At 45.9% G+C, this 19,366-nt stretch overlaps 1 long non-coding RNA gene across 1 annotated transcript in view; it reads right to left on the reverse strand.

Moving 5' to 3' along the window:
* LOC308591146 overlaps positions 1 to 19,366 on the reverse strand; it is an 88,208-nt gene that overhangs the window by 22,731 nt on the left and 46,111 nt on the right. The gene's annotated exons all lie outside the window — the stretch shown is intronic.

The raw sequence follows: 19,366 nt of genomic DNA on the forward strand, positions 1-19,366 counted from the left end.
AAAAAAAGAAGGAGAAGGAGGGGGTATATCACACATCTTCCCAAACCACTTTTATAATACCACCGGATATTCACAAACATTCAAAGGCCAGAGATGCTCCTCATTCCACCCTTTCTGTCCCTTTATTGGTATATGAATTCATTTCCATCCTTCTCAGCAGTTCTAGGTTGTTTCAAGTGCAAGCATAAGCTAAAGGATACAAGGTCCCATGCCATTCATCCCAATTCAGGATCTAAGGAAGCAAAATTAAGTCCAAAGAGAGGACATGGTCCGGCAGGTCAAGCTAATACAAAGGAGAGGGAAGGTCCAGATATGGTCAAACAAACAGGGTCAAGCTCCCTAAAACCAATCATTCAAGGGAGGCAGTACCTTGGACAGCTCCAAGTAGCACCCAGGGCATGGGGAGGCAAACTAAGGCCTGGGGGCTGGATCTAGCCCAATCACCTTCTAAATCCGGCCCGAGGACGGTCCGGGAATCAGCTGTTTTTACACGAGTAGAATGTGTCCTTTTATTTAAAATGCATCTCTGGGTTATTTGTGGGGCATAGGAATTCGTTCACCCCCCCCCCCAATATAGTCCTGCCCCACACAAGGTCTGAGGGAAGAAGAGAAGAAGAAGAGTTTGGATTTGATATCCCGCTTTATCACTACCCTAAGGAGTCTCAAAGCAGCTAACAATCTCCTTTCCCTTCCTCCCCCACAACAAACACTCCGTGAGGTGAGTGAGGCTGAGAGACTTCAGAGAAGTGTGACTAGCCCAAGGTCACCCAGCAGCTGCATGTGGAGAAGCGGAGACGCGAACCCGGTTCACCAGATTACGAGTCTATCGCTCTTAACCACTACACCACACTGGCTCAGGGACAGTGGATCAGCCCCCTGCTGAAAAAGTTTGCTGACCCCTGATCCAGGGCCTGCTCGTGTTGTCTTGCTGCTCAATGCAGAACTAAAAATGCCTTCCTGCACCATATTATCCTCTGCCACTACTGCCTGGAGGCAGCCTGAGGAGTGAATAAAGCCCAAAGAGTGGGCGGTGGTAGGCACAAGGGTGCATGGTTACGGTGGTGCACAACGATACCACTTCTCTGAGCTGTTTGAAGCCTGCTATCTCGAGACAACCACCTCACCACACCTCATGCGCAGCGTGCCTGGAAGCACCTACGTTATGAGTCTCACTCCATCACCTGAGCAAGCCCAGGTTGAGCCTCAAACAGCTCTGAGCAGCTTCCTCCTGCTGTTATTTATCAACTGGACCAGTCTGGTTTCGATGCTTCTCTCACTGAGACTCCAGAGGACCTCTGCCAGTCTGTGCAGAATACTGACCTAGAAGGACAAATTGTCTGTCTCAGTGTAAGATTTCACTGCTATCGGAAGCACTCCACACTGGAACACTTTGCTTCAGATTCCACTTTTGGATTCATCCCCCCCCCTTTTTTAATATGTCTCTTGGTGTGCATGGGGTGTTAGGGGAGGGGTAGTACCTCTGCTCCTTCTGGGGTAGTCTGTCCACTTTTGATCTCCACCCTGCACTCAGTTCTCAACTGCGGCTCCTAGGAACTGTCAGCATGCAGCATCAGCCACACCTTGGGAACAGCTTTGACTGGCCTGCTGAACCAGGTGAAGGTAGCTGATGGGTCTCAGAACCTCAGAGAATTAGGGGCTACCTCTGCATGTGAAGACAAGCTCTGGCAGACTGAACAGATGAGACCAACAGGGTCTAACAGTCAAGAAGGTGGTTTCTGCACACGATGTAGAGGGAAGTGAGGGGCAGATGGGGCTTGTCAACCTGGGAAGGCAGCTTATCTAGGAGAAGGACAACTCTTGTCCTACACTTCCACTGCCTTGCAGGCCAGTTGGCTATCTTCAGCAGAAGAAAAGGCTGAGCAGTAAACCCTATACAAATCTGGAGTACAGTTGCTAAGATGGTTGGATAACAACAACAACAAATTTATTATTTATACCCCACCCATCTTTATACCCCTTCCAGCAACTCCTGCAGCCAAGCTTATGCCAAATGTATTGCTCTGCTTTCCTTTGGACCACACCAGCAAGGCCAAGAGGGAGGTCTTGTCATCTGGGCAGCCCAGAACTTCCATTCACATAGCCCAGGCTTGTGCCCCAGCATAGGTGTCAGCTCCCCAAAGCCCACAAAATTCCCCATGAAGGGGCTGAGCACATACAAATTTTGACACCACAGCCATGCACGCTACATAGCACCTACAGCCCTGGGCAGTGCACCCACAGTTGTGGAGCCAAGCTGGCACTCCTGTGCCCCAGGCAGGTCACTCCAGTGCTGCAGCTTGACTGCACCCCAGTGGCACACTCCATTGTCTCTTGGGACAGATGGATGACAACAACAGCAGCATGCCTCTTGGACATGGCTGTAATCTCCAGTTTCAACTGTTCTCCTGTGGTAACACAACACTGATAGTTTCAACATTTTATTTTCTCAGGACGGTGTATTACATGGACACCAGGCAGGTTTACAGCATGCAGCACCAGACGGCGTACAGATGGTGCCCTAGATGGTATCAGTTTGGAAAGGATGCAGGCTGCCTTTATCATAAGGGGGGCCCTTATTTTACATCTTTCGATGTTTTGATGTGCTTCTTTAATTGCACATACTGAAGTTCTGCAAGATACACGCAAACGCACATGATATAGACCCTTTCTTTCAATGAAAGAAAAATAGAAGTGTAGAGTTGGAAAGGACCCAAAGGGTAATCTAATGCAGGAATCACAGCTAAAGAATCCCTGACAGATGGCCATCTAACCTCTGTTGAAAAACATCCAATGAAGGAGAGTCTGCCACCTTCTAAAGTAGTCCATTCCACTGTTATTCAGCTCTGCAATAATTTCCAGGGTGTCTTCCAACAGACCCAAGAACAAGCTTGTTCACACCTTAAACTGAACACAAATACAAATGTTTGCGCAAAAGAGTGTATATTTGTTGTGACTCAGAGAGTGTACACTTGTAGAACATTACATGGCTTGTAACCAATGCTAGCCCGACTCAGAGCAGACTCGCTGAAGTTAATGCACAGGACTAACCGGTTTATTATTTTCAGTAGGTCTACTCTGAGTAAATTCTTTTTAGTTACACCCCCATCTTAACACACTTGGTTTATGTTATGATCCAGCACAATGGCAAATTGCACTTATCTCCCATTCCTGCTTGGAAGTTGGTTCCCATATACTGCAACTCAATTATTTCTGATGGGACCTATATATATGGTTAGTCTACCATAATTTCATTTGGTTTTGGAGTACAATCTGGAAGTGCCTTGCAGGAAGGAGTGCTTGATGGATTTATTTTTTTAATGGAAATCACTTCTGCTGCCAAATAATATCACCAGGTTGGTCTACCCATGTTTGGAACAGAAGCTCGTTGCATGACTTTTGCATTGCCTGCAGCTAATTTTGCCATGATTTGGAGTATGGAGGGGCAGTGGTGGGCAGCTCTCATATTGAAACTGCATGCAAAATTGAGATGCTTTGCTTGAGAAGCCTGCATTGCAGGGGGTTGAACTAGAAAACCCTTGGTGTCCCTTCCAACTCTATAATTCTATGATTCTATCCCCATTTCACCCTGTTGTACAGTGTCAGGCTCTCAGCTTATCTTTTGCTCTCTCTGCCCTTCCAGATTAATCAAATTGGAGCGACAACTGGAGAATCTGGCAGGCATCCGCATTGTTTTACCTTGTTCACAGGAATGCCTCCACATTAATCAAACCAATGGCGTTCCCACTCACTGCAGTGATTGATACAGAACAAGGGCAAACAAAGGATTAGGGATGAAGACTTCAGCCACTGCATTATCAAACTGTTATTTTTTTAAAATATAAATTAATAAACGTGCACCTGCAGCTCTGAGGCTCTGACAACACTTGAGGATTTCTCAGTAGCAATGTGAGTAATGATAATGAACCATTGGTGTGGCTAGCCAAGGGTGGCTCACAGAGGTGCATCTAGCATAGGGATGAGGGAGGAATTCATCGGAGAAATCTTGGAGGGTGTGTGAAGGGAAATCTCCACAAGGGAGGATGTTCAAAAAGGGGTAAGGGGCTGCCAGCTCTGCAGGCAAGGGGTGACATAACTGGGCTCCCAAGCCTCACAGGGGTGCCGCAGAAAGAATGTACAGTGGTACCTCGGGTTAAGAACTTAATTCGTTCTGGAGGTCCATTCTTAACCTGAAACTGTTCTTAACCTGAGACACCACTTTAGCTAATGGGGCCTCCAGCTGCCGCCAAACAATTTCTGTTCTCATCCTGAAGCAAAGTTCTTAACCTGAGGTACTATTTCTGGCGTAGCAGAGTCTGTAACCTGAAGCATCTGTAACCTGAAGCGTCTGTAACCCGAGGTACCACTGTAGTTGGTCAAGGGAGCCAAGGACTCAAAAAGTTTGGAAACCTCTGCAATAAGGAGTAAACCGTGCAAGGAAGCAACCAAAAAGGCAGTAAGTAGTTCAGGGATACCCCACAGTACAGACTCAGATGTCCCACAATTATACATGCACATGCATCCAGGGGGAAAAAAAACAGAGAAAAAAAGGAGAGAGAGAGGAAATGTATAATCCTTCAAGTTGAAGCAGTCAACTTCGCTGTTAAATCCTTCTTGGGGACCTTGGACTTTTATTTGATGCCATATCAAGGCACAGCTCTCCAGCGACATTCAACAGGATTTTGATATCAAAGGCAGCGCCATCACAGCAAAATCCAGCTTTGCCACAAACATCCGCCTCGACAAATTACATTACGGTGGTATTAGAGGGCAGCACTTAAGCAAGTGATGTTTATAAAGTTTATATTGCTGACAAAAATGATCTGCTAGTGCATCAGTGCAATCTTGTGATAACATATCTCACATCCTAATAGCTATTTCCCACCCCGCCCCATTTAATATAGCACGTGGCACCATTATAAAAGGAGCATGAAGCTTTTGCCCTAGATATCAAGGCATTGCAACGTCATCATAATTGGAAAGCATTTTAATGCTAGTGCCGAAAGTATACTGGGGATTGCACATTTAAAAAAAAATGCATAGCTTCCTGCCCTTAGCTGCAGTCAGAAAAAAATGAGATCAAATGGGAGACTTGGAAGCAAAGCATTCAGTATATCAGCAGTAATAGGCTTTTCTGACAGGTTTTGCAACTTGTGGTTTCTATGGCACTAACCAGTCTTAAGGATTGACAAAGCCATCTATATCCATTCCATGTCAGTTTCCCACATACTCAATTGCTAGTTTGCTTTGTAGATTTATGTTTTGCGCTTTAACTAAATGCATGTAAATTATATGCAAAAAAAATAATAATACCTGAAACTGCGTTGCAAAACGTGAAGTGTGCAGTCTGGTTAATGGCGGAGTTTTGTGTCCAGGACAAGGAACCAAGTTTGCTTTAGATTGTGTGGGAAATCACACGACTCTGATCTCTTGTGAGGAAATGATTCTTAGCTTACAAAGCATGTGGACTTTTCCTACACTAGGAGAAGTGGGAAGCTTTGGCAGAAACTTATAAGGGGGTATTTTAAAGGTCTAACAGCCTGCAATTCCACACCTTCCTTTGCTGCAGTTTTCTGATTTTTAAATCCCCGATAGGGTTTTCTCACCAAAGATTACTTACCACAAACCTGGTTCTGGGCACTCAGGGATTTCTCCTTTTATTCTTTAACCAAATTACTAAAACCAACACAATCAAGGTGGAAAATGCTGGTCTGTTTTCAGTGGTGTCAGACTTGGCTGCTCCTGTATGTGATCAACTATATGTGGAATGTTTATTTGTGTGTGTGTGTGTGTTGGGAGTGAGGGCATCAAAATAATGTTGTGCTAGCCCTGGATTTTGTGACACTATAGAAACATGCCTGGAAAAGAAGCCTGAACTAAACTATGACGCTTGACCTAAAAAACTTAAAAATAAAAATTCAGGTGACAGAAACCTTGCCTAAACATTCTTAATTCTGTTTCAAAGCAAGCCAGCTTGCTGCTCACCCAGTGCACTGAAGTAGCTGGGTAGTTTTTCCTCTAAACGTATGTAATTCTTGCTTTAGGTGCCCCATAAATCACCCTCTTTATCCCGCCAGGCATTCCACCAACGCCTATTATCGCCACACTAGTCTAACCAGCCCAATCTCTGTAGAGCATATTTCTCCATTTTCCGCAGCCTTCCCATCACAAAAAACGAAGGGGGGGGGGAGCAGCAGAATTTGCGTTTCCATTCATTGTTTGTTGTTATGACAACACAACGTGGATTTGTTCTGGGCTGTAGGTCTTCCAGTTTGGGGCTTCTAAGCAATATTCTTTTTTAGTCTGGGGGAAAAAGTAAAGGCATGCCTTCATTCAGAGCACGATTGTAAAATAAAATAATAAAAAATGCATTATTTCTTATCTGTCACATTGGCAGATATAGTTTTGCACTCACTTATTGCTCATGTAAAACACTGAATGGAAAAAAGGTGTGTGTGGAGGAATGCAACACACACACACAGCATATGATGCTGGGGACACAATCTACTCCATTCTCTGGAGGGGACCAGCCCTCAAAGTTATCCTTCTGCAACCACATGCTCCTTGTGTATTGGTCTCTGAAGAGGGTCCAGAAGTTCCTTGCCATACCCTCTTTCCCGAAACCACACCCCTCAAATAGACAAGACTGAAGTGTCAAGGAGGGAAGAGGAAATCAAGCAACTCCAGGCACTAATTATTCATGACATTACATAATGCATTGCACAAACACACACGACAGTGGTCACTGGTGTGGTGGTTAAGAGCGGTGGACTCATAATCTGGTGAACCGGGTTCGATTCCCCGCTCCTCCACATGCAGCTGCTGGGTGACCTTGGGCCAGTCACACTTCTCTGAAGTCTCTTAGCCTCACTCACCTCACAGAGTGTTTGTTGTGGGGGAGGAAGGGAAAGGAGAATGTGAGCCGCTTTGAGACTCCTTAGGGTAGTGATAAAGTGGGATACCAAATCCAAATTCCTCCTCCTCCTTCTCTTCTTCTTCCTTCAGTAGTGGAACCCCACAGCCCTTAGGCAGCACTTGCTGTGGTTGTGAGGAAGCAAAACTGGGAAAGGGAGTACAGCCATACCTTGGGTTCAAATGATTTCAGGAGGACCAAGTATGTTTCAACATTTAACGGAGCAAATCATGGGGTTGTTTTAATGAAGAATTCTGCAAGCATTTGTCTCCTTGGATGGGATAACTGCTTTGGGAATGACTTTCTAACATGAGGAGATACTTCTAAATATGCTATCTGGGCTAGAAGCGTATAGTTTAAACCCATCAATATTATATTGGCATCTGTGAAATAGAGGAACATTGCTTGCAATAAAAACCAGCTGTCAGTGATTCTGGACAACTAGTACCTGATATGTTACCGGCACCCGTCTGTCCCAATTTTAACAGCAGCCTCCCCACCCCACAAAAAAGAACTTGAAATTGTCATGCTCCATTGGAGGAAGTAACATCAGATTCAAACTGGTTCACATTAGCGGAACAGAGGATTGTAGAAACTCATTCCAAGAATATGGGTGTCATTCCTGATGTTCAAGTCTATTTTAACGCCATAGTTGCAGTTTTTCCTCTAAATGACACAAGAGCAAGTTATAGGAGACTGAAGTGTTGGAAACTAATTAAAGCCAGTGCAATGGAGACATCAGTAATGATTCCTCTGTATTAAAACAAAATGCATTCTCATGAATCCACAGCCATCTGTCTTTATTTTTCACTCACTGGGAAGCCACATACTTTGGCAATTTTGAAAATCAATTCAGTTTTCTTGGACTGGAGATGTTTGCTCTGTGCCGAGGAAATTGCGCCCAGCATAAATCATGGACAATAATGAAATTTGCATATATTTGCATCTTGGTGCACGGGTATGTCATGATGCATGCTGTTTCATGGACTTTTCCTTTAGCTCAGGGATGGAGAAACCTCTAGTGCTCCAAAATTCTAACTCCCATCGTCTCTGATCATTGATCTTGCTGGCTGGATCTGGTGAGAGTTGGACACTGGCAGTATTTCCAGGGCTCCTCATTGGCTGCTTACCCATGCTCTATAAGGTCAACATCAACTGTGTTATATAAATTAAAAAATTAATGCAGCAGGTGCTGATGCCAGGCCTGTGGGCACCAGCTTACTCACCAGTAGCTCTTGTTTATTTGATATGTATTTTATGTTCTTATTTTGTAATTTATGTTGTGAACCATCCTGTGGTTTTTGGATGAAGAGTGGTATACAAATTTTAACAACAACAGCAATAGCAATAGCAGCGACAACAATCCATTACCACCATCACTGGGTTCAAAGCTAGAGCCCTCAATGAGCACAGACCAGGGGTCAGCAAAGTTTTTCAGCAGGGGGCCAGTCCACTGTCCATCAGAACTTGGGGGGGGGGGCTGGACTATATTTTGGAAAAAAATAATAATGAACGAATTCCTATGCCCCACAAATAACCCAGAGATGCATTTTAAATAAAAGCACACATTCTACTCATGTAAAAACACCAGGCAGGCCCCACAAATAATCCAGAGATGCATTTTAAATAAAAGGGCACATTCTACTCATGTAAAAACATGCTGATTCCCAGACAGTCTGCGGGCCGGATTTAGAAGGCAATTGGGCCGGATCCGGCCCCCAGGCCTTAGTTTGCCTACCCATGGCATATAGACCAAGTCCTTTCTCCTCCCTCTCCCCACACTGCCACACCCCCATGATCTGAACGCAGGAAGATCGTTGTTATTTATAGTTCTCTTATTACTGCAATCTCCAAACTGCGCTTTGCCTGTTTTGATCCTGGGGCCAGAGCAGTTGTATAATGCATTTATCAAAGTGTTAATGTTAGATGCGCTAAAACCCAACCCAACATGAACTGAGCTCAGAAACTCTCCACAAACAAGTAGAAACAAAATAAGGTATGCTCAATGTCCTCATTTGACCACCCAAGAGAAGGGCTGGAGGAAATGGAAAGAGACACACCCTCAAACCCTACAAACCCGCCTACTTGGACAGGTTAATCAGCCACTCGCAGCAACTTTCTACCGGGGGGAAATATATTCATTTCGAAATGCCATTCTAATAGGTTCTATTACAAGAGTCTTATGAAAAGGTGCCCAACAGCTTGAAACCTTACATTTGAAGCTGCAAGGTTAATAAACACTAGCAAGTTACTGAAACTTGCAAATTATACGCCCTAATTTTCACAGTTGGCCACCGGGATTTAATTAAGGTCACTGGAACAAATCACAGCACTTGAAGAGTGATTGCCTTGTTTAATTTCTCAGCAGAGTTTGCCAGATTGTTGGGGTTTTTTGTTTTTTTTTAAAAAAAGAACCTCCCACAATTTTTTCAAATGGACTTAGGAAGGATCATGGAATGCTTTCCTTAAAAAAGAAATAAAGCGCAATTTGGAAGCAAAAAAGAGGCAAAGCCTTACAATATCTGGCTATTTTAGGGTAACTGTGGAGAACTCATTGCCCTTCATGTGCCGTAGGACTACAACTCCCATCATCACTAGCCAACCAGCAGGGGCAATAGTCTGGCATGGTGAGAATAATGTGAAACCAAGGGAGCGAGCTATCAATGACATCAGAAACTGTTCTCCAACGTGTGCCTGAACACTTTCGCAAGACTTTCATGATTTCTGTACAAATGGGGGGGGGGAGTTGCTCTGAGCATGACAATGGAAATTGAGAAGCTACATTGCACCATCTTGGCTGAAAGTGCCTGGTCACTGATGCCTGAAGGAGAGCTAAAATGCAGAGGAAAGAGGCTGTGAAGCTGGTGAGAAGAAATCCATGGGTGGAAATAATGCAACTGTGATCAGAATGCAAACATGACCCTACTTCTACTTGGAGTCTGCATGGCTATTGATGGTAGCAGCAGACACTTGCTGGAGGAGTCACCAGTTCTTTTGGGATCTGGGTTTTAATTTACACATTGCTTGGCATTCTGGAATGCAGTCTTTTAATTTTGCAATAGGAGAGACAAAAGAAAGCACTTCTTCACATAGTTGTGATGGCCTGGGATTCGGACTCAGAGGCTGAACCTGAGGAATCCCAGCCTGCACAGGAGTCCCCTCCTCCAGAACCAGCTGAGCCGGGGCTGGGGCCTGAGCCTGAAGGGTCCTCACCTGTGCTGGATCCTCAGGTGCAGGCACCAGCTGAGTCTGCTCTGGCCCCTGAGGGGATGGAGGACCCATTGCCTGCAGGTGCTCCACTCTCAGCCCCGTTAGAGGAAGCTGAGGTTGCCTCTGGGTCCGGTAACCCTCCAGCCTCTCCTGAGCTGCAGAGGCTCAGGGCAGAGAGGCGGAGGGAACTAAGTTCCCGCAGGAGGAGTGCTCGCCTCCAGGCCAGGAGAGGCAAGTCACCTGTGGACCGGGGGCGCCCTATGCCTCGGGGCAGATAAAAGCCAGTCAGCCCCAGTCCCAGGTTGCGGGAGCAACGTTGCTGCTAGCCTGTTCCTACCTGCACCCTGTCCTGCTCTTCTGCCAGAGTTCCTGACCCCACCTGACTCCCTGCCTTGGACCCAGCTACAGCTTTGACGGACAGCCTCCATACCGCAGCATTGACCTCGGACTGGACTCGGACCTCGCCTCTCAGTTAGCCCCCCAGGACCAGCACAATAGTGCACAGTTGGACTATGCTATCAGTGGCGATTAGCTTCTGGGTACCATTTCTGGGAAATCACAACAGTGAGGGGAGAGTGCTCTGGCGGGTTTCTCACAGCATCTGTGTGGCCACTGTAAGGTTAGGATGCTGGACTAGATGGGCCATTGACTTGATCCATCAGGGATCTCCTTATGTGGGCTTACCATTGGCATCTTGCTGACCACTAGATACACCTTTGGTCTGACACAGCGGCTCTCCTTATTTCCATATGCTCTCTCTTCCCCACCTTTCTTTCCTCCTGCGCTTCTCTGGCAACTGCTCCATCAACTATATAGGAGGAATGTCGGCCTCAGACTTCTCTCCTTAAACCCTTCCCCTCCTTTCCTCTTGTCCCCACTTGTCCTATCATAGTAATCATATCATATCATAGAATCATAGAGTTGGAAGAGACCACAAGGGCCATCGAGTCCAACCCCCTGCCAAGCAGGAAACACCATCAGAGCAATCCTGACATATGGTTGTCAAGCCTCTGCTTAAAGACCTCCAAAGAAGGAGACTCCACCACACTCCTTGGCAGCAAATTCCACTGTCGAACAGCTCTTACTGTCAGGAAGTTCTTCCTAATGTTTAGGTGGAATCTTCTTTCTTGTAGTTTGGATCCATTGCTCCGTGTCCGCTTCTCTGGAGCAGCAGAAAACAACCTTTCTCCCTCCTCTATGTGACATCCTTTTATATATTTGAACATGGCTATCATATCACCCCTTAACAACCTCTTCTCCAGGCTAAACATGCCCAGCTCCCTTAGCCGTTCCTCATAAGGCATCGTTTCCAGGCCTTTGACCATTTTGGTTGCCCTCCTCTGGACATGTTCCAGTTTGTCAGTGTCCTTCTTGAACTGTGGTGCCCAGAACTGGACACAGTACTCCAGGTGAGGTCTGACCAGAGCAGAATACAGTGGCACTATTACTTCCCTTGATCTAGATGCTATACTCCTATTGATGCAGCCCAGAATTGCATTGGCTTTTTTAGCTGCCGCGTCACACTGTTGGCTCATGTCAAGTTTGTGGTCAACCAAGACTCCTAGATCCTTTTCACATGTACTGCTCTCAAGCCAGGTGTCACCCATCTTGTATTTGTGCCTCTCATTTTTTTTTTGCCCAAGTGCAATACTTTACATTTCTCCCTGTTAAAATTCATCTTGTTTGTTTTTGCCCAGTTCTCTAATCTGTCAAGGTCGTTTTGAAGTGTGATCCTGTCCTCTGGGGTGTTAGCCACCCCTCCCAGTTTGGTGTCATCTGCAAATTTGATCAGGATGCCCTTGAGTCCATCATCCAAGTCGTTGATAAAGATGTTGAATAAGACCGGGCCCAAGACAGAACCCTGTGGCACCCCACTAGTCACTCTTCTCCAGGATGAAGAGGAACCATTGATGAGCACCCTTTGGGTTCGGTCAGTCAGCCAGTTACAAATCCACTGAGTGGTAGCATAGTCAAGACCGCATTTTACCAGCTTCTTTACAAGAATATCATGGGGCACCTTGTCAAATCCCTTGCTGAAATCAAGGTAGGCTACATCCACTGCGTTCCCTTCATCTACCAGGCTTGTAATTCTGTCAAAAAACGAGATCAGGTTAGTCTGACCTGACTTATTTTTCAGAAATCCATGCTGACTATTGGTGATCACAGCATTCCTTTCTAGGTGCTCACAGACTGTTTGCTTAATGATCTGCTCCAGAATCTTCCCTGGTATTGATGTCAGACTGACTGGGCGGTAATTATTTGGGTCCTCTCTTTTCCCCTTTTTGAAAACAGGGACAACATTTGCCCTCCTCCAGTCTGCCGGGACTTCGCCTGTTCTCCAGGAATTCTCAAAGATGACTGCCAGTGGTTCTGAGATCACATCTGCCAGTTCTTTTAATACTCTTGGATGCAGTTCATCTGGCCCTGGAGACTTGAATACATCTAAATTAGCCAAGTATTCTTGGACTATCTCCTTAGTTATTCTGGGCTGTGTTTCCTTTGCTGAATCATTTGCTTCAAATTCTTCAGGTCGGGCATTGTTTTCTTTATCAGAGAAGACTGAGGCAAAGAAGGCATTGAGGAGTTCAGCCCTTTCTGTGTCCCCTGTTTGCATTTCACCATCTTCTCCTCTGAGTGACCCCACTGTTTATTTGTTCTTCCTTTTGCTACGAACATACCCATAAAAGCCTTTTTTGTTGCTTTTAACCTCTCTAGCAAGCCTGAGTTCATTCTGTGCTTTAGCTTTTCTGACTTTGTGTCTACACGTGCTGGCTATTTGTTTGAATTCCTCTTTGGTGGTTTCCCCCCTTTTCCATTTTTTGTACACATCCTTTTTTAATCTTAACTCAGTTAAAAGTTCTTTAGATAGCCACCCTGGCTTCTTTAAGCACCTTCCATGTTTCCGTCTCATTGGTATTGCCTGACATTGTGCTTTTACTATCTCCCTCTTAACAAACTCCCAGCCGTCATGAACTCCCTTTCCTTTTAGTATTACTGTCCATGGGATCTCACCCAGCACTTCCCTAAGTTTTATGAAGTCAGCTTTCTTAAAGTCAAGAAATTGAGTCCTAGCATGCTTGGCTGCTCCTTTCCACTGTATAGTAAACTTCAGAAGAGCATGATCACTCGCGCCTAATGATCCTTCCACTTCTATCCTAGTGTAAAGGTAGCCAACATGGTGCCCTCCAAGGAAAACAAGGAGACATGAAAATAGAGTTCAGTGTGTTAGCAATGGAGGGATGTTAATGATGTCACCCCATCATCCCTGACCATTGGCTGTGCTGGTTCCAACTGGCAATATTTGGACAGCTCCCAGTTGGCTATCCCTGCCTCATAGGAATGTGTGCAAAAGAAGGGGAAACGACAATTCCTGTGTGAGATATGAGAAGAGGAGGTCTATAGGGTGGAAGAGAGGAATACACCAGCAAGGGGGAAGGAAAGATGGAGTCCCTGCCCCAGCTCCAGTTAAAATCTAAGCCTGAGAAGAACCCACATCACTTGCATTAAAGGATGGCTCTACAAGCCAACAGATTCTTAAAACTGGAATTTGTGTGTTGGGACACCATTTCTGTTTCAGCCCATGCCTTTTTGTTCTTTCTTCAAAGGCATATCTTCAATCAGAGGGCTAATGAGTTTGCCACCAAAAGTAGGGCTATGGCCATTTGCACAGATGGGGGCCTGCCCCCCAAAGCAGGATTGGTTGATTTATTTTTAACAGCAAGGAAGCCAAGATCTAAATCTGATAGAAAGAACAACTCAGAGAGAAGTAATTGACAAGGGCAACTTTAATGTAAGTCACTGTCGTTTCACATAAATGTCAGAACCTTTTAAAGCAGCGACCTTATGCCCAACTCCCTTGTTCTTGTGCATAGAGGTCCGCAGTGATGTGTGAGGCTGCAAAGTGGTTTATGTCTAACAAGACAGGGACAATAAAAGCAAAGATTCACCAGGACAGAATAAACTCTCTCACACACAACATAAAAGTAGTGGCTGTTCTCCATTCTCATCACCAAGCAGGGGCCCCTCCGCATTGTTATAATGATGCATAAAGGTAAAGGGTAAAGGGACCCCTGACCATTAGGTCCAGTCGTGGCCGACTCTGGGGTTGCGGTGCTCATCTCGCTTTACTGGCCGAGGGAGCCAGAGTACAGCTTCCGGGTCATGTGGCCAGCATGACTAAGCCACTTCTGGCGAACCAGAGCAGTGCATGGAAATGCCATTTACCTTCCTGCCAGAGCGGTACCTATTTATCTACTTGCATTTTGACGTGCTTTCAAACTGCTAGGTTGGCAGGAGCAGGGACTGAGCAACGGGAGCTGACATCGTTGCGGGGATTCGAACCGCCGACCTTCTGATTGGCAAGTCCTAGGCTCTGTGGTTTAACCCACAGCACCACCCGCTTCCCTTATAATGATGCATAAAGGTAAAGGGACCCCTGACCATTAGGTCCAGTCGTGGCTGACTCTGGGGTTGCGGCGCTCATCCCACTTTATTGGCCGAGGGAGCCAGTGTACAGCTTCCGGGTCATGTGACCAGCATGACTAAGCCGCTTCTGGCGAACCAGAGCAGCGCTCCCCGCTTCCCTCATAATGATGCATAGTATCTATTAAATCAAGGGTTGGCAACTTTATAAGCCAGTGCACACATCTAGAACTTGGAGAAAGTCACAAAACGGTTGTTGTGTTGGCATAGGGGGTGGACAGCATCTCTGGAGAGATATCGCTGGAACCTGGTAAGCCACAGTCACTTCTCATTTTTCTGGTGGCAGGGAGCGGGCAGGGCACCCATGGTGGTGGCAGAGAAGCAAGGAGAAGCAGTGGAGGCTTTCAGCAAGGAATTTTCCCTTGTGAGAACTCCAAGAGATCTCATGGGGGCTTTTGCGAGGTCTTGCTGAAAGCTGCCTCTGAAGCTTCCTTCTCTGCTGTCATTGACAGTCAGGGCACCCGTGGTCTCCTTCCTTCTCTGCTCTCCTTCCTTCTCTGCTGTCATTGACAGTCAGGGCACCCGTGGTGGCACCCCACCCTCTTGGATTCTGCCTCCTGGGGTGGCTGCCTCAGTCTGCCTATGGAAGAGCCAGCCCTGGGCCTTCTGTATTTGGCAAGTCCTTTTCGGGGGGTGATACATCCTCTGTGATATTAGTCACAGAGCTGGCTAACTGGTTGAGTTCCCTTCAATCATATTATATCTGAATAAGAGTAACGGGCAGGTCCTTATCCAAGAAATTGCTAGGCTGTGTGTTCCTGAACCTGCTTCCAAATTTCCCTGGCTGGAACACTGTTTGCATTTCCAGCAGAAGAGGTGGTGACCCACAGGCAGTTTGTGGCGGCAGCTCAGGCTATGCAATTCCAGGCTGGTGGCTCTGCCAAATCCCAACAGCTGTAGGCATGCCTAGCCAGTATCCTGCAAAGTCTGATTTGGGTATGTGATGAAAAACCCGGGCCAGCTGCATGGATTACAGCAGGAGCCTTTCCTGCAAAGGGAAATGAAGCATCTCTGCTTGGCGCAACTGCAATGCTGTATATATAGAAATTAAACAAAAACAGGGTTCATTCAACATCCCTCACCATAAGAATAGCTAGAGCTGGATTAGCCAATGTTGCTGGAGCTCTTGTGCTCAGGTCCCATCTGGCTGGCCACTGTGAGAACAGGATGCTGGTCTAGATGGGCCATTGGCCTGATCCAGCAAGCTCTTCTTATGTTCTTACAGACTGCAACTCCCTCACCCCATGCTGGCTGCGGATGATGGGAGGTGGAGTCCAGTCACCTTTGGAGAGCATCAGGTTGGGGAAGGCTTGTGTGAGCTGGCCAGAAGTCTCTCTCCAGACTTTTTGGCAGGAGTCCATTCACATCCTACCTGGAATTGTTAGAGGATGAAACTGCAGCCTTGGCATGCCAAGCAAATTCTCTGCCTATGGGCTCTTCCCCCGGTGGAGCTCAGCCTATGTCAGGTTCACATTTATAAGTCCAAGTTCCCAGTCACTCTGCATTTTTTTTTAAAAAAAACTAATTCAAAATTGTACCTCTTTTTAAAGAAAACATGTCTTCATGAAGTATGAATTTTTGAATGTACTGTAAAATAGCATCCGTATGTGCAATTTATGCTAAGATATGCATTTTGGCACTGAAAACCAATGCAGATTCAGGGAAGTACTGTAGGTGAATTAGTTCAGGAAGTGTGAATCAGGTCAGTGTGCCTAATAATTCATTTTTAAATATATTTTCAGTTGTGTTTGTAAAATATATATTGCTTTGTTGTTTACTTCTATGGGCTTCTTTGGGAGGAATAGTGGAAAACAACAACAGTAACAACAACAACTTATTCAACTGGGTTTTACTATGTAAGTTTTACTACTGTCCTGATACAACAGCAATCCTAGAGCAAGATTCATCATGATGACAAGGGGATCCAGTGGATCTCCAGTTGAGTTGGGAGGTTCCAGACCCAGCTGGGCTATTCTGGTTTAACTCCCCATCTTCTCTTAAGCAATGAACCCAGCCAGGTGAGCTGAGCCAAAGCTAGCATATGTTAAACCACCGTCAGCCCTAGAAAAGGGGCATTCAGGGTGAGTGGGGCAGGACTAGAGAGGGAGGACTTCGGCAGACCCTAAGCCTGTTCAGCTCAGTCACATGACCTGGCAACCTATCACATGACCTGGTAAATGAAGCCAGCTAAAAGGGTTGGTTAGGTTGGCTCAGTCAGGAGAACTGAATGCTCCAGAATGGAGTTTAGATACGGGGTAGTTTGCCCTGGTTTAACACCAGCTTCCTGCATGTAGGATAAGAAAAGAAGGAAGGAAGGAGGGAGCAGTAATGTGCCCTCTCACTATTTAAAAAGAATAACAATAGAGTAGCTGGGTCCCCACTTAGCACCTACTAAGGCTAAGCACGATATATCACCTTTTTAAAAAATCAGAAAATAATGTTTCTACAGAGTCCGCTATCACTCTTGCTACATGGAAGTACCGTAAGTTTGTGGCTCCCGGTTGAAAGAGATAAGAGCAACAATGTGTTATCTCTCTCTAGCTCCCCACTCTTATCTCTGGATTTTTATGGAGACGTCTCTTCAAGCAAACCACATTTGGAGAGAATCAAGGAATGCTTTCCGGAGCTTTTAATTTCCGGCAAGCTTCTTTCCGGGTGGAGCAGAATCCGTAAAGAGCGGTGAGGGCAACTAACAGCTTGTTCCTAGGCAGATTTAAAGTGTGCCTCACTAGGGATGGGGGATCTGCCCCCCCCACTTTGGCACAGAATACTTTTATTGTTAAAAGAATAGAAAAAAACAAAATGCACTTTTCCTAATGCTTTTCAAAAATGTTTCCATTAGGAGAAATTGCATGCAAAAATATAATAATGGGGAAAATTTGCCCCAAATGCTGATTAATTTTCATGAGGACTTTTAATTTTTTATCACAAACTGATGTGGAAATACGGATAACTACACGTATGACTGGAAAAATGAGGAAGAGATAGAAATCAAAATTGACAGTTTCACCTATTTAGCCCATCAATGTCACTGGCTGTACGTTTGCCTGACGCCAAAAAAGAGTGGGTTTTGCTCAGCAATGTGACAGATTACTGTATTCAAGCCAGACTTGCAGCCTAAAACCACAGTGAGCCACAGAGACATCCTATTTGTGGAGAGGACAGGGTATTCTAAAGCAATGGGCACACCACTCCTGCCACCCCACTGACAGAAGAATATTTTGCAATGAGTATTTATTTACTAAAGCTGTCCATGGAGGCACAGGTCAATTCTGTGTTCAGGGCACCTGTCTGCCAGCTTCATCTGGTACACCAGCTGATACCCTACCTGTTTGTGCACTGTCTTGCTAGAATGGTACACGCTCTGGTTATCTCCCACTTGGACTACTGCAATGCACTCTACGTGGGACTACCTTTGAAGGTGACTAAGAAATGACAACTCATGCCAAATGCGGCAGCTAGACTGGTGACTGGGAGCGGCTGCTGGGATCGTATAACACCAGTCCTGAAAGATCTACACTGTCTCCTGGTACGTTTCTGAGCACAATTGAAAGTGCTGGTGCTAATCTTTAAAGCCCTAAATGGCCTTGGCCCTGTATACCTGAAGGAGCGTCTCCACCCCTGCCCCTCAGCCCAGATACTGAGATCCAGCCCAGAGGGCCTTCTGGCAATTCCCCCACTGAGAAAAGTGGTTACAGGGAAGCAGGCAGAGGGCCTTCTTGGCAGTGGCACCCACCCTGTGGAATGCCCTCCCATCAGATGTCAAGGAAATAAACAACTATCGGACTTTTAGAAGACATATGAAGGCAGCCCTGTATGAGGAAGATTTCAATGCTTGATGTTTAATTATGTTTGTGTTGGAAGCTGCCCAGAGTGGTTGGGAATGCAGCCAGATTGGTGAGGTTTGATTATGATGATGGTGGTGGTGATGATGGTGATGATAAAGATAATGATAATGATAAAGAGATGCCCAGACTTCCCTGGGTTGCAGCAAATGTCAGTCTTACTCAGAGTAGACACACAAAAAGGAATGGACATGGCTAACTCAGCTCCTTTAATTTCATGATGTCTTATTTCAGTCCAACTTAGTTAAGATACAACTGCATATAATCAAGACACTGGTGCAAACAGGCACCCTTATCAAACAGAATCCTATTGCTGAGCAACACTTAGCATATAGAAAGCAGCCTTAGACCATTGTTCCATCTAGCTCAGTACATCGACTGGCAGTGGAGCTCCAGGACTGCAGGCAAATTCTTGGAGATGTCAGGGATTGAACTCAGGGACTTCCCTAAAGCACCTAGGAAGGTGGCCTACACATTCCTGGGCTTCTCTGGGTGGAGGTTGGCATAGGCATAGATGCACATGGAAAGCTGTGTTGGTCCACCAAGCTCAGCATTGCACATCCTGATTGGATGTGATCCCTCCAAGGTGTTGCATCTAGGAGTTGTTCCCAGTTACACCTGGAGATGCCTGGGATTGAACCTGGTACTTTCTGCATGCAAAACTGGGGCTAAGTCACTGAGCTGTGAATGCTGTTTATGAGGTAACAAGATGATACTATCCATAGAAACATAGAACTGTAGCGTTGGAAGGGATCCAAAGGGTCTTCCAGCTAATTGATCCATCTAGCTCAGGATTGCCATTACTCAATGGAAGGGACTCTTCCTGGGTCTTCCACAGGGTTGAATCCAGGACCTGCAGCATGCCAAGCTTGTACTGTACCACCAAGCTGCAACCTCTGCATGCCCAGTGCCAGGGGTC

Source organism: Podarcis bocagei, assembly GCF_964188305.1.
Source record: "Podarcis bocagei genome assembly, chromosome: 7".
Lineage (NCBI taxonomy): Eukaryota > Metazoa > Chordata > Lepidosauria > Squamata > Lacertidae > Podarcis > Podarcis bocagei.